Here is a 22825-nt window from a genome sequence, read left to right as displayed (position 1 = left end):
GGAAATCAGTACAGTAACAGACCAAAGTCATTTCACGAGTACCCCATTTACAGAGGCGAGGTCAAGCATGTTTTCATAAGCCGATACCCCTTACTACTGGACTACATTACTGCTTCTGGCGCGAAAGCGTTTGAGGAACTTGAAATTGTGGCTGATCGACTGGGTGAGCTTGGAATGGGTATGTCCTGGGCGAAACAAAGAAAGGAGCAACTGAAATTGGCCAAGCGTTACCTGAAAAGTGACTTCATGGTAAGGACAACAAATAACCCTTAAGACATTGCAACAGCTTTGAGACTAACACGTGCTTGTTTTATAGCGTAATTTCTCATACGATCCTCTTTTATTTTTTAAGGTACGTGTTTCTGAGTCGTCGACTGTCCCAGACCATTGTAGATGTTTTGCGCTCAGTGATGCCAAATGTTCCAAATACCAGGGAGAATGTAGTCATATCCATGATGGGGTGTGTGATTGTTGCAGCCTGGTGGAGGTGTGCATTAGAGAAATAGAAGACGCCCTTAAGCTAATTGCAACAGAAACCGAAGAAATGGACGAGTTAACCTTTAACACTGAACAAGCAAGGCGTAGCATCAGTGCCTGGAAAGCTCACCTTCTTCGTGCAGTTAACCAAGATGAGGCCAGAGTCGATGTAATGGAAATGTTAGAGGAAAATTCTGTTTTCTTGGTCCAAGATTGGGCCATGAAGTTCCCAGAAAGTATAGAGAAAGTCAAAGCGACTGGTTTGCCAAGCGAGGGATACCTTGGCACATCACAGTGGCACTACGGCAGCGACCAAACCGACAAATCGAGACGATGGCATTCGTGCACATTTTTCAAGCTTGCGACCAGGACAGTCACTCAGTGCTTGGCATAATGGCGGATGTTCTCACATTGGTATGCCAAACCTTGAATCAGTATTCTACAGACAGGACAACGCGGGGTGCTATCACTGTGCTTCGACCATTGTTGGTGCTGAAGTGGTAGCAGATAAAGCCAGTGTTACCTTGAAGAGAATGGATTTTTCGGATCCACAAGGTGGCAAGGGAGCATGTGACCGAAAAGCGGCGACCATTAAATCCCACATGCAAATCTACCTCAAAATGCTGCTCAGGCGCGTAGGAAGGGGGGTTCGAGGGGTTTGAGGGGTTCGAACGACCCCCTTTGGAGGTCAATAATGGAGGACTGAAAACACAAACTGTTGATTTTCAGCTTTTAGCAAAGAGTGGGGAAATGGAAAACAAACATTTAGTGTTGCAGCTTTTAAATTACCCTGCCAGAAAACGCAAAAAGTATCGGGAAAGTATTAAATTGTTAGGAGAATGGGCTCTCCTCACTGGCTCTCATGGCCTCCACCCGAGGATGATGCAATTGTCAAGTTTGCTTTACGAATAGTCCTGTAGTGAATTAGTAAGTAAGTGGCCTCAATATATCCTAGTGACCTAGTATTATATGTAGTCAAAATAATCCCATCGTTGAAAAATATTTCCTTAACAGGCGTTCGGGATTTGATAAATGGAGTATCAATAGACGAAAGGCGGGGAATACAATTTCGGGGGACCCAGTTGATACGTGTATTTAGTGCATATTGACGCTTTGACGCTGTGTTCAGTAAATTGACGGTGGAGCCGGGGTCTGGGGGGCTTAAGCTTTTACCCTGAGATGCCTTTGTACCACAAGTCAAGCTTTTGTAAAACGTTTAGTGTACTAAGCCGGTATGTATGTATGAATGAATCAAGTTAACAAAACGCCGGAAATATTGTGGTTATGACTAAAAATAAGTGTTATTTTACACTCCATTGAGTTTGAAATATTGACGTGCACAATGCTGAAAATAGCATTTCCGGGCCTCTAGATTTCAAAATATTCTGGGGGACATGCCCCCAGACGCCCCTAGAGGCTCGCGCCTTCGGCGCTCGTTTTTAATAACCCCCTAAAAAATATTCCTGTCAATACGAACACCCGTCCTAAAACCTCAGCTACGTGCCTGTCAAAATGCTGCTCAAATGAAGGCTGCCATCGAGTCTTTTGGTGGAGTTCCTGGTGTAGTTGTCACCTTTAAAGTGGTGTAGTTGTCACCTTTAAAGTATTTGAGTCATTACTTTCCAAGCAAATCATGGAAACCATGAATCCACATCTATATCAGAAAATGTCTGCCTACAGAAAGACACATAGCAGTGAAACTACGTTGATAAGGCTAACTGAGGACTGGAAAATGGCTGCTGATAATAAGGAGTACGTGACTGTTCTATCCACCGATATGAGCAAAGCTTTTGACTCATTGCACCCTGCACTAATGATCCAGAAACTTAAAGCATACGGCTTCTCTGAAAGAGCACTAAATCTTTTGCGATCTTTTCTTGAGCGTAGAAGAAACAGAGTCAAACTGCAAGAAGCGCACAGCGCATGGAAAGAACAAAAAAAGGGGGTGTCCACAAGGCTCCTCCTTCGGGCCTCTTCTCTGGAATCTGTTCCAAAATGATCTCTCGCTACATAGGCAGTCTGCTAGTCTATTTATGTATGCTGATGATCACCAAATATACGCCAATGATAATGATATACAGAAGGCCGCCCAAACTCTTAGGAGAGAAACAGAGGCAGTGACACAGTGGTACAAGGAGAACCTACTGCAAGCCAACCCTCAGAAATACCAGATCCTTACCCTTGATCCACAACCTTCCAAGAGAACCCCTGAATATGCACTGAAGATGGAATTCGATGGTCATGAAGTCAAATCATCGGAGTATCTTAAAATTCTTGGTGTAACCATCGACAACAAACTGACATTTAGTGAACACATTAGTGATATTTGCAAGAAAACGAGTTGTAAGGTTGGGGTGTTAATGAGACTACGTAATCTAATTCCATGGTCTGCAAAGTTACAGCTGAACAAATCTAGTATTTTGCCTCACCTTACATATTGTGATATTGTATGGCACTTTTGCAAATCATCCGATAAGAAGAAAATGGAGAGAGTTCAAGAGCGCGCACTCAGGGCAGTCTTTAAATCCCAATCGGAGACCTACAGTGAGCTACTGAAAAGAGCAGGTCTACCAAGTCTGTACCAAAGACGTCTACAAAACATTGCCATTCTAATGTATAAAGTAAAACACGGACTTGTGCCCACTTATATAACAGAAATATTTAATACAGCCCCGAAACGATATAATCTGAGGAACGCTGATTTTAATATTCCACGTTTTCGCACAGTACATTATGGAAAACATTCTTTACGATATTTCGGGCCTTATCTATGGAGCAAACTAGACCACAGTGATAGAGAAAAACATAATGTCACGAGTTTTAAAAACAGTATTTTAAAAAAAGACCTCACCCGTCTTATACAAACTGAGTGTCAATGTGACATATGCAGCTAGCCGATACACATTTTTAAATTTTTAATTTTTAACTCTTAACTGCAATTTTTATCTTTCACCTACTTTTATGATAAAATTTTATATTCTATTGTAATTTATTGATTTATTTATTTATTAATGTATGTAGTACGATTCTTCAGTTTTTCTTCTTCTTAGAATTTAAGTGTAAATATTTTAACTTTAAATAGCTTAGATATATAATAATGTAAATAGTGTCCACAATTAGTTTTTTTAAGCTAAATACTTCAGACACTTTAATAAAGTATTTCATTCATTCATTTCATTCTTGGCAGAAACGCCTCAGTTGCAAACGCAGAAAGCCGTCACATGGGAAGGTGTTAGTTTTTGCAATATTCCCGGAATATTGTGTGCTAATCCATGTTACCTTTCATAGTCGATTCCGTGCCAAAGCTAAACGCTGTGAATTCTCTATCTAGCCAAAAGATTTGAACAGCGCTAGCAGATCCTTTTATAATAATTTCATATCGTTGTAAGTGACAGTTAATTTCACCATAAAAATTGTAACAAATTGAGTGTAAGAAACCATTGTAAGTTGGTTAGTTACGCTATTAAATTTGCCATTTGTATTACAGTCAAAACACCTCAAGCGTTCCTGTCAAGGGTGGATTAATGATTCCATTATTGCAAATTTCATTTCATTCTTTGCTTCAATATTCCATTTTTGAATTGAATATTTCAATGTTCAAACAGCGACTCGATTCAAAACTCAAATGTTGATTTCATTCATGCGACAGCACGTGAGAATTTGAAAAAGTTCCCCAATTTGCATAAAATGGGTCAACCACATTTTCCCCACTTTTTCTTCTGCCAGTAGCATTTTTGTGCCTTTTCAGCGCACTAAAACTTCTTGCCTCCCTTTTGGTATAGGCAAGGGTTGAAATCAAAGAATGTGAAGAACGAAACGATGAGAAAATACCATGTGTGACATTTGACAGTTTACTAGTTTATGCAAATTCAGGCCGAATTCCCACGTGCCTGTCGCGTGAAGCCAGACAAAAATCCAATCAACATTCAAGTTTTGAAATGAGTCGCCGTTTGAACATTGAAATATTCAATTCAAGAATGGAATATTGAAGCAAAGAAGGAAATCAAATTTGCAATAATGGAATCATTAATCCATCCTTGACAGGAACGCTTGAGGTGTTTTGACTGTAGGTGTTTTTGAGGATTATTAAATGAAGTATAAAAGGAGCGACAAAAATTATCATTTCCCTTGTAGCAGAACGCCCTGGTCACAAACTCTGTCATAAGTGGTGCAATAGGAAAGAAAAAAATCTTAACTAAGCCCTTTTGAATTCTTCTGAATTACTTTAATGAAAAGTAGACAAAGCACGTACATTTGCCTGGTTCTGAATTTCAGCTGAAGAACACTTAACAGCACAGCCACTCGCGATATTGGTATACAACAAGTAAAAGTTTCCTTTCCATTTACATTTGGCATGTGACATCTATCCTTTTCGTGTATTTTAAAATGATTAGATTATTTAAAATACAGGAAATTGTGAAACTGTCAGCGGGTATTGTGACATGCAGTGTCACGCAATTATTTACATTTTTTTCTGATTTACGGCAAACTAGTGATAAACAAAGGCCAAAGCGGGCCACTAAAAACCTTTTCCCCAGAGATTTTTTTGAATATCCTATTAGATAAATGTCTAGTTAACCCATAAAAATTGTTTTTACGATATTTTAGGTTATCGCACATACATAGAAATAAATGGCAGAGTTTTACTGCATAATTTCGCTCGCTACTCATTTGCAAATTTTGCCTTTGGATTTATCCCCGTTTCAGGCTAAAAATAAATCTCGATTTGTTTTATTTTTCGCTCAGTCATACACTAAATACCTAAAGACATTATAAATGTTATTGAAATATCAATAAACAGCTGCAGTATAACGCACGAGGCGATCAAACTTTCAATAAAATCAGTCAAACCGGAAGTTGTTTTTGCTCCCAATTTGGGGCAAAATCGTTTTTTGCATATTTCTACGAAAGAAAGCTATATTAGGAAAAACTAACTGCAGTCCGTTTAGTTTCTCACTAGGGCCTATCTATGGGCAAAATATGAGCGAAATCGATTTTTCCAATTTGTGCCAGTGAAAGGCGATATTAGTCGATTTTTGGAGAAAGCCGCACTTAATCTTCTTCATTTTTGCCCATCTATGCCTTCTTTTGTATTTGCTGTTATTGAAATGTTCCTTTACTGTTTTAAGAGGTTATATTTCATATTTCAAAGAATTTGATGGTCATTTCCCATACCTCAATTTGTCTAAAGTCTGTGACACAGTCCCTTTATTTTTAGTACAACAACTTTAGGTGATAATGATTTCCCATGACATGTTTAATAGGTCTTTTTAATTTATGTGATAAATTCTTGGTGGCATTTGTGTGTACTTTTGGAATGGAGAGAGACCTTTAAAAGAGGTGTGCCGATATATGTGGCCATTGGATCGAAATTGGATACCTGGCGCAAACAGATTCCACTGGTAATTACACATTTTTGGCAAAATTCACACCCTGGTTCACAAATGGTTTTGTGTTTCAATTAATGTAAGACCTGGAAATCTAGCAAGTCTTTTTTGAAAGTTTTGACACATTTCCTATTTTGATTCGCATCCATATGGGCTGAACTGTAAAATTAGCTATGGTGAGAAATCTGTTAGTATCAGGGCAGACTCTACAAGTTTGTATTCCCTGTTTTTGTTTTCATTGGTAGATTGCCCACAAAAGTGAGCGATGGTGTCGGAGCCAGCCTTCTAGTGATGCTTCCTCTGCTGAAGTGGCCAACACAAAGTCTGTTTGAGCAACAGGATATCGTAAACGACTCCTAGATGTTGTCACGTCAGAATGTGCAGGAGCAGTGCTCAAAGCTACGGAGAAAAAAAACAATCTCTGGGACTTAAAACCGTTGGCCGTGGACCTACGGTCGAGTAGTGAAAGAAATCATGTTTAACGAAAATGGCAAAAGCGATGAAAGCATCTGCAGATGCTGTACAAGCTATTTTTCTCGAGGCTGCCAAATTAGAATCTAGAGAAAGTGACCAAGAGATAGAAACAGTAGAGAACATTCAGCAGGCTTTACGCTGTGGTCATGTCATGTCTGTGATCAGCGGTTTGTTAGCTCTGCACGTGTCAGAAATCGGAAATCAAACATCACAATGGCGTCGTACAGCATGAGCGATTCAATCAATGGCGCACTATGATTTTCGAATTGAAATATGTTTCTTCAAACGATGCGGTATTACACACGCAAAACAGCAAGACCGAATTAGATCTGAAGCGCAACCCAACAGACTTTTATGTGGATAAAAGAGACTGTTGCTGCCCGCTTCAACGTTGAAGCGGGCAGCACGAAGAGAGCGCCTTTTGTTCTTAATCCCGGTCACAACTGGTGAGGATCATCCAACGTATTACAACATTTAAAAAGGCATCTGTGAACATTGTGTTCGAGAAAGCTACAGGTTCAACAGCCCCGGGGATCTCAGGGTCAACGACCTCGGGCACTACAGCAAGTGCTGTCACTGACGCCGGAAAAAAATGCCCAAGAAAGCAGCAAAGAAAACAAGTAGCATACCTGGCACATCCAAATATCAACAGTTTGCCCTTTTAATTTAATATAGTCATTATATATATGCACAGGTTTTTAACCTGTACTTATGGAAATGGGATTTTTTTGTTTATGAAATGGGATTTCGACCAAAATTAGCCTGGAAACTGGGATTTGGACCAACATTGGGCTGGAAACTGGGATTTAGGACCCCCCTTCAGGACCCTCAAGGAACCGACATAGATGCTGTGGCTGCCTCTGCTGCAATGGCTAAAGCAAAACGGAGGCTTACCTTATTAATGGAAAAGGAATCTGAGAACATTGCAAAATGGAAATTTATGTTAAGCCCCATACATTTCCTCGTAAAACTTTGGTTTTTTGAAACCATATTCCCTCAGAACTTTTTGGCTGGGTATGATTATTTTCTGGAATATTTTCTGCTTATTTGGGATTTTTCATGTGAATCACAGTTGCATCAAGCTGCAGGTGTTTGCCGTCTGTACAGCAGACCCTTAGAGCGTCATGACATCAATACAGACCTTTTGTTGGTGACAGAAACAGCAAGTCTTACGCAGAGGTCTGCTGGCTGAATCCACATGGAGCAGAGGTCTTCGTTGTTGTCCATGTCATAAAAAGAATGGGCACTGCCCTTGCAGTGATAGTGACATAAGGCAAGAATAGGAGGGGATCGAATAAAGACCCCTTTATTTGATCACGGAAGCACGGAATTCATGCAGCCCTCGTGGAAGTACTCGAGGAGCACCACATTACATCGGAAACCATCCTTGCTGGTATAACAGAGCAGGATCTATCCGATATGCGCCTCTTGGTGGGGCACAAAATAATTTTATGCCAGCTCATTGCCACCCTGAACAAGCCCTCGGACTCATCTACCAACCTAGCACCAAGTTTACCGGGGTCGGATTACCTAAAATATGTGACCTCTCATGTGAAAACGTACACTATGGCTTTTCCGTTTTTACACAGAAAACTGTGCATGAGCCGTTCATCATCCATTCCCAAAAAAATGTTCATACGTGCGCATGGCTTAGGTCATCCATTCGGAAAAAAATTCCATACGTGTGCACGGCTAAGGTCATCCGTTCAGAAAGAATTCCCCTATGTGCACATGGCAAAGGTGATTTGTTCAGAAAAAATTTGCATCTGTGCGAGTGGCTTGAGTCAACTGTTCAGTAAAAAATTACATCCATGCAAGCGGGAAAAGTCATCTGTTCAGAACTGTACGTCCGTGCGAGCGGCTTGAGTAAGCCGTTCAGCAAAAGCAAATGGATTCCTCTTGTTTCTCTGGCTACGAACAGGGCACTAAACGCATTATTTTACTACCCTTCCTACTTGCTTATTTCTTGCAGTAGTTTGTAGTTTTAGTCTTTTTTCTAAGATTTTGATACTAGTTTAAGGCGATTGCGTTTCTTTACCTTTGGACAAAAGTTTACGTTGGCGGCGAAAGAATTAATTAAAAAATTATTTTGTCAACATCTAAAAATGTTATCCTTCAGATGTTATCTTACCACACGTTTAAACTACCCTTTAAAACATACAGAATGTTGGTTGCGAAATCTTTTGCCTGGCAAGATAATAGATTTTCTCATTACAAACCAAAACCAGAATCTTCCACTGCTGCAACACGATCTTCCAACAACAACAAAATATAACCGCAAGTTCACATTGCAAAAAGATTATTTTTGTGAATGAAGAATGATGTTGTTCCATTTCATTCAAGGTTAGAGAAACAGCATTTTCTATTTATCGATTCTTGAACTCCTCTCTAAAGAATAACCTGTGCATTAGCCTGTGACAGCCAGCAAACAAGTCTCGTTGGCGCGTGCCAAAAGATCAAAAATTTATCTCGCAAAAAAGTAAACAAATGTTCAGGGTGCATCATATAAACTATCATAGCAAATCATTTCTTGGTATAACAAAGATTACTGTCCAAACCATCTATTTATGCCAAATACAACAAATATTTTCGCTATTTGATGTATATATTTTTCTTCAGCCTCATACCACAGCCAACTCTGAAATTGTCAAGGAAAGCCTGGTTTCTCATAAACCAGAACTCCCATGTAGCCAAGACCTGACCACCATCAATCTAGATGACCTGAGCAGCCTTCATGAGGAGGAACCACCTGACATGTGCAGTCCAGTCTTGCCAGAAGCTACCACCACACCAGTTGGCGAGGAGCTCATTAGTACATGCATAATGCCATCGAGAACTAAAATGGGGCAGAAGGCCCTTCTAGAAGAGAATTAGCAGCATCTTTGTGCACTTAAGCTTCTTCCTTGTTTCTTCAGCAAGGATGAGCTAGCGACATGTAACACAGACGGCAGCCACAACAAAGAGCCTCAACGCCAACAAACTGAATTCTTTAAAAATATTAGTGTTTAGTAAGTTTCCGGCCAGCGACAGCGAGGAAAAAACAAGGCTTGGAGGATAATTAAAAGTAAAATCAATCCTAAGTGTCGTGTCGAATGTAGGCTAGCAAAAGAAAATGTTCATCTTCAGCATTCTTTGTGAGGTTATAAGTTGAAATTCAAGTTGTAAATCTAGACGCGAAAAATCTGTTTTTTAAAAACATTTGCTGTATAGCTATTATTTAAGTTATTAAAATAGTTGATGTCAGTTAAAAACCGAGTGTGGTACTTTGACTGTCAGGGGATTATGCATATATTTATCTCCAAGTGTACCCTGACTCTGAGAGTATGCGTACTACCGTTAAGGGTGGACGCGTCTTTTAAGCGGAGAATTCAAATCCGTCCGCGACAGAAATTGTAGCTAGTAAGTCCACTCTGAATGCTAAAATCACTTTGTTAAAAGTCTTTCCTATGTCTGGTAAGGGATAGAAACATAAAAGAGGCAAGAGAGGTTCAGACGAAGAAAAAATAAATATCGCCAAGAAACAAAACATTGAAGCCACCTCGCAGGATCTGGAGGTACACAATAGTAGTGCTCATGGTGAAGGTCACCAGCCAAGCAGTGAAAAAGAGATTAGTCTGAAAGAAGTCGTACAACTTCTTTTAAGTGTCCAGCAAACACTCCGAGAAATGCGAGCGGAAAATAGAAATGTGGCGAACACATTGAGGGAGCTAAAAGCCCCCCTCAACAAGCAATCAACTGAAGTTGACAACCTAAAACAAGCCCTAAAAGTTGTAAAAAAAAAATCTAGCCATGAGTATCTGGATAGTGCAGGGTCAACAATGGAATTTGGAAGCTGGACAAAAATGGAAACATGCATTTTGAGCACCGCAGAGTCTTATCTAGCTTTAAACAACACAATGGGGCCATAGCCAGACTTTAGAACAAGACGAGACAAGCTTTAAGCAATGAAGGTGTGAGCTACTAGGAGAATCTGGAGACACACCTGCCCATAAAACTGTGAAATCTAGAGGCTCAGAAATGCTCTTTTAAGTATTTTCCATGGCATTTTTTCATTTTTTTCCGGGGATTATTTTCTCAAATTATTAAAAGTTTTTTTTTTTTTAAAAAAGGCCAAAATTAAGACGAGGTAATTGCCTTGTCTTGCCTGATGCTGGCTATGGCCCTGTCTGTACATAATGAAGTGTTCTTTTATTTAAAATGTTAAAAAACTTTTCAAGGAAGCACCTCTTAATGTATCATTATTTTATAGGGGAAAAGTCAGAGAATTTTGGAAATTGATGTCTGGTATTTTTACATATTGTTTTTCATAAAATTTGGATTCTTGTCCTTTTTGCAGGGAAAGAACATGAACCAACTTTTCTGCTGTCACTCGGCAACAGCTGCAGTGCTGTAATCCCATCAAGTATTCAAACAGAACAGCACTCGACAACGACCTTAGAATATTTTAGCAGCAGCAATGAATCACAGGGTTCCATCAGCAGGGGAAGATTTCACCCTGGCCTGCCTATAGCCTCGTTTTCCCTGTAACTTCCCATTAAATGAATAAGCCTTTAAACTCCAAACACTGATTTTCTTGACTTTATCTTTAAGTAAGTGTAATTTAATATTGTTAACAAATGATTCTTCTGGGAGCCAAACATTAACAGCCACCATATTTGCAGTGGGTCTATGTGGTCATTAAATTAATTTATACTGACTAACATATTTCTTTATATCTTGTAGTGACATTTCTGGCAGAATTATACATTGACGGGGAAAAACATATTCTATTGAAGAGGATAATAGAATTGTTAAGGTAATGACAGAACCAAGTACGAGATGACACAAGAAGCAGATGACTTCTTCGAAGCAAATGATAATGCACATCATACTTATGGTGTTACCCCTAGTATGCTCCAGAAGCAGAGTGTGAACCATAAGTCACCAATAACAATCCATAATCAGTGAGCTCCATTTAACATGTCTCATTCAGCACCTTACTATGGAACTCACATGTACCTCCAAACTCCGTCACCATACATGGGGCACACAACGTTAAGCCCAGGTCCACGAAGCCCATTTTGGCACTCCTCTACTGGAAATGTGAATTACTGATCTCGGAATTTATCATGTGTTAGAAATAGATTTCCACACTTCTATTCTGAACCCAGGGGAGGGTATTGCCCGAAACCTAAGTAAACACATCATTCCAATAAGAGACTAACGTATGATCCTGGCAGAGAATACAGGGAATCTCTTAAGGTGGTGGCTGAAAGTAAAAAAGCTTCCACAGTTGGGTCAGCTGATGAAATACAAGATGATTCTCTTACAGAAAGCCCTGTTCCTAAAAAACTCCAGCAAGTGGCAAGTATGGTGGAAAATAATGATGAATCACAGTCCTTGAATGAGGAATCACAGTCATTTAATTTTATATAATAACCTGAATTCTACGCGCATTTTGATTGGTTCTTACTTATGATCCATTAGAGTACAGACACATAAATGACGTCACGCGGTGGTGTGACTCGTGCGCATGATCAGAGTTCATAGTCCAAATCAGAGTTGTCGGCAAAGTTTTTCAAATTTTTTGCGGGGCCACAACAAAGCAAAAAAGTTCAGCTTAATTACAAATCTTCAGTGAGAAACAATACGCCAAGCACTGTTCAACTTTCAAAGCATTTAACGGGCGAAACAAGCTTGAAGAAGACAGTGAATTATTTGAGAAATTATCCGAAATCTGTATGAAAGTTTGACCGATGTTGTACAGTTGGAGGACGCCACAGGAAACAAACCATTGCGGTTGAACGCTTCGGTTAATGCTTACAGATTTGAACAACTTTTCAAATCTGAATAAAGGTTAGTTTAGTCAATTGACCATTTTTCTGTTTATTCGATCGGATTAACAGTGCTTTGTGTTAACGAAAACTTAATAGTGAAATCAAAACAACTTAGCTCATCGGTACGGCAGCATTGCTCACACTGAAGTGTGCTGAAGTCTTGTGTTATTATATAAAACAAATAGATTCCATTTTGCCGTGGATCAGTTCAGTTATAGATCACAGAAGACGTCAAAATGTGGTATGAACATCAGTGACCCACTCGCCTTCGGCTTGTGGGCCACTTCTTTTGTTCATACCACATTTTGACGTCATCTGTGATCTATAACTGAACAGACGCACGGCAAAATGGAATCTATTTGTTAATTGAATCATGGAAGAAAGAGCAAATTGCAGTTGCAAAAAAAAATTCTAGCACTGATCCATAGGCCTGTTGTGATGTGGTTTAAGTTACAGAGTAGATTAGTTTAGTCACAAACAACTACAACTGCAGGAAAATTAGAAACAAGAAAAGCCAGATTAATCTACAACTAAATAGGAAACTGCAAGTGAAAGCTGTGAAAGCCCTTTTAAGTCTCTTGGGGGCTTATTTTGTTTAAGTTCCTCTGAGGGGAAAAGGGAGGCTGTTATGCAAAAGTAACTGGAATGCACAAGAGAAAATGTTACTTGTACAGTAAGAAGAAGAAGTACTGCTTAAGGTCAAGACGAAAGTATTGCTTTGAACAGCCATCTGTAATGGGGTATAATGTGCATGAGAACAGTCATGTTCTGAATTTTAGTGCACGGTGTGTCAGAACTGACAAATTAACTGACTAGAGCAATCAAACATTGCAGTGGACTGCCAGAGGAAGTGGCAAATGCCCAGTGTTGCAGTATTCAAATGCGTGGAAACCTGCAAACTTTACCAATTGTGGACACCACATCGGTGGTATGCATGTTCCACGTATCAAAAGACCAAAGTTAAGTAATCCTGAGTGTGTACAGCTGGTGTGGCAGGGTGTAGAGAATCTATTTTATGTGCGTACTAGTCCCAGTGGCGAACAATGCAAAGGTGCACGGGATGTTACCGTTGGCAGTCCAGATGCAAGTATGCGTGACAAGTATGCCAACTGACAGCTCGGTTGATCAATACCCAGGGAATAATACGGGCTGTTACCATTGCATTGGCAGACGCAAGTGTGCGTTATTTCACATGCCAATATCTTCAGAAAACCACTTGATCTACCAACCAGCCAGAGGAACAGTGGGTTTTGACTGACTGCTCAGTTGATCAATACCTAGGGGATAATACTATAAAGAAACCACTGAGGAAAGAGGTGCTGCAAAAGTTACTTGGATTCCCTGCAGTATTCAAAGTGGCAAGCAACATGTTTGTTGCTTTTGGGCCACCAAGTGCTTCATCTCCTATAGGATATGTCCATGCCAGTAAGAAGGACAATGTATTGCACTGCACCTCGAAACACTGTCAGCCTCTTTCAAACATGTCAATGGGTAAACAACAAAACGTTAAAAAGTTGTGCATTTAATTCATCAGCATTTGATATTTTGCTTATATCGGCATCTCTTTGCGGAGTCATTGCCCACTAGTTCTTTGACTTCCCCATCAACTTCTTCGCCAACAACAGAATTATCTGTCCCTGTCTGCAATTCTTCATGTCCGTCTGTTCCCGCAAGCCCTTCAATAGCCACTGAAGCAGCGTGACAGTCATCATCAACGTCTCAGGGGTCTTGTGTGTCGCCAATGGTCCAGTCTTCAGGCAATGAACAAAGTTGTATGAAATCATCAACCATTCGGGCGAACCTTTCAAGATCCCTTCCCTACAGGATTCCAGTTGAGATTTTGCAGAAAGCAAGTAAAAAAGATGCAGCCACCGTGTTAGATTTAACCAAGGTAAAACAAACAGTGCATGTGAATGATATTTTAATAGCAGTAATTTGGTGTATTGAAGATCTCTTGCTTTAAATTAAGTAAGCTGGCTTTTACTCGTATATAAGGTAATGACTGGAAATTTTTACTGACAAGAGATAATTTACACTGTCCTATAAGTCACCTTTCTTTTCTCTTGTGTATTTACATAGGGTAAATGGTCAAACGTTTTTTCTACTGAGGAAACTTTATGCTGGCTTTGCAATTTACAACTTGGTGAGCCGAGAATACATCCTGGAAGTGACGGAAGTCTTACATCCTCACTAACATCAATCCTTCTCGAGTTTGCAAGATTTTGGTAAAGATTTGCACAAACAAAAGATGTAAAGCTATGCATCAGGTCTGGCCTTACAACATAGGTATGAGTTACCGGTTAACTAACTTCTCTTATAAAAACAAAATCTTTATTGTAATCATTAATATATAGATTAAGACAAGCCTAAAAGCGGAGCTCCCCGGTTATTTATGGCGGCCTTTTACGGACTAAATAACGAATGACTATACATCAATGTTATGTTGCATACATCGATGTTGCGTGAACTAAAAGATTTTTTATACAACTAAAAGATGTTCGATACAACTAGAAGATATTTGATACAACTAAAAGATGTTCGTTACAATTAAAAGATACAAAGTATTTGATACAACTAAAAGATGTTTGTTACAACTAAAAGATATTCGATCCAACTAAAAGATGTATGTTTCAAATAAAAGACAAGGAAGCGGAAATGAATTTTGAAAACAGAAAGTGACATTTTACCCAGGTTTCCTGCGATCCAACGTACATAGAGTTACGTTCCCACGACATACAAAAGCCAGCGTAAGTAAGATGGTTTTCCCGCATTTGGCGCGCAAATTGGGAAAGAAAAATATTTTTATAGAGGGGTGATTTGGGGAAAGAAGGTGGGAGGGAAAAGAAGGCGAAAGATTGTGAAAACTCTCTGCGGAGTTGTAATGGCCCTTTTCAGGTTCAAACTGTTAGAAAAAAGTGCACCAGTTTAGTCTAAGTAATTGTGTCAACTTTTTTATTTTAATTTCGTAAAAATTTGACGGCTAACGTCTAAAAATGACCATGTTTTAAGCCAGTTGAATTTTTGGCGGACTAACGGCTGACCTTATTGAGACTTTGTCAGCACCAGTATGCTAATAAGTATAAGCCAGAGAATTGTGAGTGTGGGGCATATCTTGGTGGAAAATTCGTTCCCAAACAGCTAAAGAAAGCGCCAGCTCCAGATGCTGTGGAGATCATTAAGAACGTTTTTTCCACCAAAACCAGTTCAAGGAACGACCGCTGTCTAGTAACACGTGAGGGGCAACAATGGATCTGTTTACATGCTAATTGTTTAAAGTGTCATCGGGAAAAGCAGAAAGATTTGCGTGTAAGCATGTTGATCAAGTCTAAAAGGGAAACGTTTCTAAGGCTTTAGGTACTTGGACGCCAAAAAGGACAGACATCGATCAGTATGAGGCCAGCCAGACGATTCAAGCAGAAATTCAAAAAGTTGTCGATGGAGTTGGACCCAATTTACCAGCAGTAATAACAGTCTGTTAAGACAGATTCCTTGTATAGGGGCCACCTTCGTCAACTAACACCATGAGTTACATAAAAAAGCCAAGAAATTTAAATGAAATAGCAGTCAGTAGGCCAGAAAGAACTAGAGAGCCCGAGAGAGCTTACACAATTGTTTTTTCGAAACAACTCGTCAGAACGTTACTAAGAAAAAATGTTTTTATTTCTGGTATTTTAGGACTTTTTAACGTCAGCGACAAGGTATTGGTCTCTTTCGACATCTTAAGAGAATGGAGGGAGCACTTTTAAAGGGGAAGTCCAGTTTCAAATGTGATCGACGCAACTGTCTCGTTCCTGGCTTTAAAAGCACAGGTAAGCTTAGATTTGTGGATTCATTGATTATAAAAGAAAAAAGTGCTTCTCATGCCAGAAACGAGCCACTTGACCCCTCGTTAGCATAGTGCCTTGCTCTATATCTACAGATTTATATCAAAGTCTCCTCAGGGAGAGTAGAGCCATAATGCTAAGGATACTCAGTTTTTATTATTCACTTTTTTTATTTAATTTAATTCACAGTCCCAGTTGTCAGAAGGAGAGATGACATACATAAAGGAATTATTATACAACGGCTTTGATGCCTATGAAGCGTTGAGCACAAGAGATCTAAATTCCGTAATCTGTGGAATTTGTGGGGTAGCAGGGGAAATTTACCTGGGAGACGGCCATGAAAAGAACTGTTGTAGTAATCGGCAAGTAAGTAAACTTCTATGATGAATATCAAACTCGTGATATACCAGGCACGGCGGAGCCGGGGGGTTTAGCCCCCCCCAGAATTGCCGAAAAAATAAAGACTTACTAAGAGAAAAGTCTTTTAAGCCCCCCCACTTCAAGTCACTAGTCAGCCCCCCCCCCCACTCGGAAAATTGCTCCGCCATCGCTGTAAACAAACTTGATATGATTCAATAGACGAAACTTGTTAATGTCAAGTTAAATTTCCGAAAAGACGGAGGCTACTGAGCCGAAAACACTGGAGGAAATGTTGCAAGATTTAAAGCTTTACTGGTTAGAAAAAATTACCTACACAAGAGTGCTCGCTGAGCCAAGCTTCAATGCTGCTATTCTTCAACCTGCAATTGCGCCCGCGCTTCGAGCAGAGGGGATACAGAACACGGAAGCAGATAAGAAGAGCGTCTATCATTCCTCAAAGGCCGATGGTCAGTAGCCTCTTGCAAATCTTTGCCACCATCACACTGTTGCATCTGGATAAACAACTCTTCATTGTTAGCAACCGTTTCCAGTCGCAGTATTCAAATGCGTGGAAACCTGCAAACTGTACCAATTGTGGACACCATATTGGTGGTACGCATGTTCCACGTATCAAAAGACCAAAGGTAAGTAATCCTGAGTGTGTACAGCTGGCGTGACAGGGTGTAGAGAATCTATTTTATGTGCGTGGCGAACAATGCAAAGGTGCACGGGCTGTTACCGTTGGCAGTCCAGATGCAAGTATGCGTGATTTCACATACCAACTGACAGCTCGGTTGATCAATACCCAGGGGATAATACTATAAAGGAAACACTGAGGAAAGAGGTGCTGCGAAAGTTACTTGGATTACCTGCAGTATTCAAAGTGGCAAGCAACATGTTTGCTGCTTTTGGGCCACCGAGTGCTTCATCTACTATAGGATGTGTCCATGCCAGTAAGAAGGACAATGTATTGCACTGCACCCTGAAACACTGTCAGCCTTTTTCAAACGTGTCAATGGGCAAACAACAAAAAGTTAAAAAGTTGTGCATTCATCAGCATTTGATATTTTGCTTATATCGGCATCTCTTTGCGGAGTCATTGACGACAATGACTTCAAAATATTGTTAGATTTTCGTTTGTTTTTTGGCACTTCATTGCTTAGGCAAAACAACGAAAAATCAATCAAACAAAGAAACAATAAAGACAATATAACAAAGCCAAGAAATTGAAATGAAATAGCAGTCAGTAGGCCAGAAAGAACTAGAGAGCCCGAGAGAGCTTACACAATTGTTTTTTAGAAACAACTCGTCAAAACGTTACTAAGAAAAAAATGTTTTTATTTCTGGTATTTTAGGACTTTTTAACGTCAGCGACAAGGTATTGGTCTCTCTCGACATCTTAAGAGAATGGAGGGAGCACTTTTAAAGGGGAAGTCCAGTTTCAAATGCGATCGACGCAACTGTCTCGTTCCTGGCTTTAAAAGCACATGTAAGCTTAGATTTGTGGATTCATTGATTATAAAAGAAAAAAAGCGCTTCTCATGCCAGAAACGAGCCACTTGACCCCTTGTTAACATAGTGCCTTGCTCTATATCTACAGACTTATATCAAAGTCTCTTCATGGAGAATAGAGCCATAATGCTAAGGATACTCAGTTTTTTTTATTCACTTTTTTTTATTTCATTTAATTCACAGTCCCAGTTGTCAGAAGGAGAGATTACATACATAAAGGAATTATTATACAACGGCTTTGATGCCTATGAAGCGTTTAGCACAAGAGATCTAAATTCCGTAATCTGTGGAATTTGTGGGGTAGCAGGGGAAATTTACCTGGGAGACGGCAATGAAAAGAACTGTTGTAGTAATCGGCAAGTAAGTAAACTTCTATGATGAATATCAAACTCGTGATATACCAGGCACGGCGGAGCCGGGGGGTTTAGCCCCCCCCAGAATTGCCGAAAAAATAAAGACTTACTAAGAGAAAAGTCTTTTAAGCCCCCCCACTTCAAGTCACTAGTCAGCCCCCCCCCCACTCGGAAAATTGCTCCGCCATCGCTGTAAACAAACTTGATATGATTCAATAGACGAAACTTGTTAATGTCAAGTTAAATTTCCGAAAAGACGGAGGCTACTGAGCCGAAAACACTGGAGGAAATGTTGCAAGATTTAAAGCTTTACTGGTTAGAAAAAATTACCTATACAAGAGTGCTCGCTGAGCCAAGCTTCAATGCTGCTATTCTTCCACCTGTAATTGTGCCCGCGCTTCGAGCAGAGAAGATACAGAACACGGAAGCAGATAAGAAGAGCGTCTATCATTCCTCAAAGGCCGATGGTCAGTAGCCTCTTGCAAATCTTTGCCACCATCACACTGTTGCATCCGGATAAACAACTCTTCATTGTTAGCAACCGTAATCGAAACCAAGTTATGCTTGTATCTATTAAGGTGTGTCGCGTGCTATTTTGTTTTACATTGCGTGCTCATGCACTATAGAGCTCAACTGTAGTTTACTTCGCATAAGTTCTCTATTTTCTCACTCGTTTTGCTCGATAATGCCTCCTCGCCCATCGAACCGCCGTAACCGATCCGTCAGCTTGGATCCAAAGGCAATGACTTTGGCCGAGCTTAACGCTCTCACTCGGAATTCTTTAATTCTGCTGGCCTCGGCCTGCAATCTTGTGACCACCGGCACGAAGACACGACTGGCCCAATGCATCTATGAGCACGTAAAGGTGAACGACCACACCGCTCAGGCCGACGATTCAGTTCTCCCAATGTCACCAGTGCTCAACGACAACCTCGAAGTAGCTGCAGACGCTGAGCGTCCGTCTCGTTCCCGCTTTCGCCAACAGCAAGCTTCGGGTTCGCTATTCTCGCGTGACCAGCTGAGCCAGCTCCGCAGCTTAATAGCTGAGGCTGTTGGCCCTCAACTTTCTGGCTTCAACCACGCGGATGGTTTGCCAGCAGATGTTCCGCTTTTGTCCCCTGCCAGCCCGGTTACGAACACGAGAAACCACGCTTCGCAACATAACCTGCGAAACTTCATTCAAGATGGCATCGCCTCTCAAAGTCAACTCGTGCCCATTCCTCCGCAGGCTCCTGAAGTCTCCGCCCTTCTATTGGAAACTGCAGCCACCCAATCGGACCTGTCTTTGCCACCGCTTCCGGACAAACTGCGAGCTAAGATTTCCAAACGTGAGTACATTGATTTCAATGAACTATTGTCAGAGAACATGTACCCACACCCCTCCTTAGCCTCTGTCCAGAACAACTTCACTCTTGCTGTTGACCCTCAAGATGCCTCAACTCTAGCCTTTGTACCTTCCCAGCGCAAAAAACGGCGCATTGATGGGTTATCCGCCTGGCTTGAGGCGTGGAATGTTTTCCTTCGCTCGACCCTCTCATTATTCCCACATCTCGCCCCAGACCTCCTCGCCTACCGAGCCCAGATATGCAAGTTTAGTAGGAAGTTCAACGCATCAGCCTGGCTCATGTATGATACGGCCTTTTGTTACATGGCTGCCTCTAATGTCTACATGGCCTGGGGTAAAGTCAATGAGCAGTTATACAATGATATTTTGAAGGAGGAGACGCTTCCCTACTGCATCCATTGCCACACGTATGGGCATCGTACTCTGGGTTGCCCCTCTAGATCAAAGCCTACTCAGCCTTTTCGTGCCTTCAGCGCCCCCTTCTTCGCCACTCCCTCGTCCGAAACGTTTGGCTCCACTGCTTCCAAACCACCATTGCGCAACAAGTACTCCCCAGCAGCCATCTGTCGCGACTTTAATCGTCATGCCTGCCGCCGCCCTAACTGCCTTTTCAAGCATGTCTGCAACAAACCAGATTGTGGAGGAAACCACACTGGCTCCCAGTGCCCCAAAGTACGCTAACTCTAACTCCAACCCCTCCGCTACGAGCTCCCCTTCTACACCCATCAACATTGCCAACCTTGCAGTCTGTTTGGCGACGACTGAATTATGGCATGCAATTCTTTGGCCACCACTTTGGAATCATAAAAATTTTTGTATTTTAAAGGTTAAATAATCAGAAAAGGAGAGGCATGGCGTATGTTAAACTGGAAACAAAACTCCAAGAAAAAGAGAGAGAAAGCATTAAAAAAGATAAGTGATGAGCACGCCTTGCTGAAGGAACAACTGAGAGAAAAAGATACAGAAAACCTCCCATGGACCACCACTAAAGATGACATAACAAACAAAGTTCCTGGTAGGGGTGCCTGGGGACGAGTAGTTGAAGGGAAATTGCCCCATCTGAGACTTTATATGCACAGTTTCTTTATCATTGGTTCATCCAGGATTTGGATAAATTCAGCACTGATCCCATTATTCAGGTAGGCAAATTTCCTCACCTTAAAAATGTTTGTTCTCTTTAATTAGTATATTTGTAATAAATTACATATTTGCCATTATTTTTGATGAGATTTGCGTTTTTATATATTGTTTTTCATAAAATTTGGATTCTTGTCCTTTTTGCAGGGAAAGAACAAGAACCAACTTTTTTGCTGTCACTTGGCAAAAGCTGCAGTGCTGTAATCCCATCAAGTATTCAAACAGAACAGCACTTGATAACGACCTTAGAATTGTAGCAGCAGCAATGAATCACAGGGTTCCATCAGCAGGGGACGTTTTAGAGAAAATAATTGAAGACTATAAAAATAAGGCAAAGAGCACAAAGAGTGTGCAAAATGATAATGCACATCATACTTACAGTGATCCCCTTAGTATGCTCCAGAAGCAGAGTGTGAACCATAAGTCACCAATAACAATCCATAATCAGTGAGCTCCATTTAACATGTCTCATTCAGCTCCTTACTATGGAACTCACATGTACCACCAAACTCGGTTACCATACATGGGGCACACAACGTTAAGCCCAGGTCCACGAAGCCCATTTCACTATAAACTCAAAACCCATGAAAATCCCATTAATTTATTCATGGTAAATTCATGACATATTCAAAGCTTTTTCATGGGATTTTTCATGGCTTTTTTCATGGGGTTTTGCCATGAAAAAGGCATAAAAAAGGCATGAAAATCCTGTGAATATTTCCATATTCATGGCCCATGAAATCCCTCACATTACATGAAAGTCCTTTAAACACTCCTGAAAAAGCCATGAAAGTTCACTGAACCAAGATACAGAATTTCATGGTTTTTTATAGACCATGAAAATAAAGCCTGGTTTTTTCATGGTGTTGACTTTAATGGGCTTTTAATGGGTTCAAAAGTTTCATGGCCCATGAATATCCTTTGAATATGGAAATATTCATTGACCATGAAAATTTCTGATGGTGTTCATGGTGTTTTCATGATCAGACACTATCAGGTTCTCTACATTTTTCATGGGGTAGGTAAAGGCCCAGAAGCAGCATGAAAAATTATGCCTTTAAAACAAATTTCACTTTTTTCATGGGTAAATCAAGCACACAAATACATGTAACAATAAACATCAATTTGTCGTTAAACTTCCATAAATAATGAATCCTATAAAATGGAACTAAAATAGATACGAGAATGTCCTGTGCTACACAAAAAATATTATGAAGACGAACAGAAACAATTTTGATTATTTATTTCACTGTTCTCACTAAATTTGCAGGATTTCTAATGTGACAAACATGTGTAGTGACTGCCATTGAAAGCCCTCAAATTTACAGTTGTTCAAGTTTCAAAGACTACATTTTTCTGCTAGATGTACATCCCACTTATGATTAAAAAGTCTCAAAGTACCGATCATCAGTCATGTTTGTGAATTTTTTTTCACTTAGCTTTTTAAAAATCATGACATTGCTCTGTTGGTGAATGTCTTCATCGAGCTTTTCTGCTGCAATACCTACAAAAGCACAAAGCAACATTCGATTAAAATCAGATCTTCTCTGGGCGTGGAATACACACTTTAAAAGCACAATTATTCATAACAGAAACATATTTTGAGATCGATTTCTATCACAAGTTTAGGTGCTATCTTTTAAATGAGTTTCTAAAACAACTTTAAGCTTCAGCTCAAGCTTATTTATGAATAATTGCAAGAACAAAGCATACATTTATGCATGTATGCAGATCAACGTCACACTGACTGCTGATTAATTCCGAGGGGATTGTTACAAAAACCTTTATCTAAACTATTACTTTTAAAAAACACACGATTCTTTCTACTCACATTCTCTTTTAGAGGTGAAAGATCTTGATTTTGTTGCTTTTAGAATCATTTCAAGAGGTATAATTCTTCGGTTCACAGTTCCAACTGCCTTCGACCGTTGAAATCGCGCGCCTAAAAAGAGCCTTGCATCATGGGATAGATTAACTGGTTCTCAGGGCCTTCTCGTAGAAATCCAAGATGGCGGTGCGTGTAGCCGAATTTCACAAACACACTCGGCTTTTTACGCCATTTAATGGCGTTCTGTTGTCTGGAAAGTAGCCAGGAAACGTTTAAAGAAGCATATGATGGTTCCGAGCAATTTTACTAACG

At 40.3% G+C, this 22825-nt stretch overlaps 1 long non-coding RNA gene across 1 annotated transcript; it reads right to left on the bottom strand.

Annotated features, from left to right (window-relative positions):
• Positions 1 to 21911: 21911 nt before the first annotated feature.
• LOC144648726 (uncharacterized) lies at positions 21912 to 22597 on the bottom strand. Its single transcript, XR_013569756.1, has 2 exons — positions 22517 to 22597; positions 21912 to 22189 (listed from the first exon to the last, which is right to left on the bottom strand). It is a non-coding gene; the product is annotated as an uncharacterized LOC144648726 (long non-coding RNA).
• Positions 22598 to 22825: the final 228 nt, after the last annotated feature.

This window comes from Oculina patagonica, chromosome 4, assembly GCF_052425735.1.
Source record: "Oculina patagonica isolate OP01 chromosome 4, crgOcupat, whole genome shotgun sequence".
In the NCBI taxonomy this organism is placed as follows: Eukaryota; Metazoa; Cnidaria; class Anthozoa; order Scleractinia; family Oculinidae; genus Oculina; species Oculina patagonica.
The sequence above is the reverse complement of the archived record's forward strand: the minus strand, read 5'-3'. Positions and strand labels throughout refer to the sequence as shown.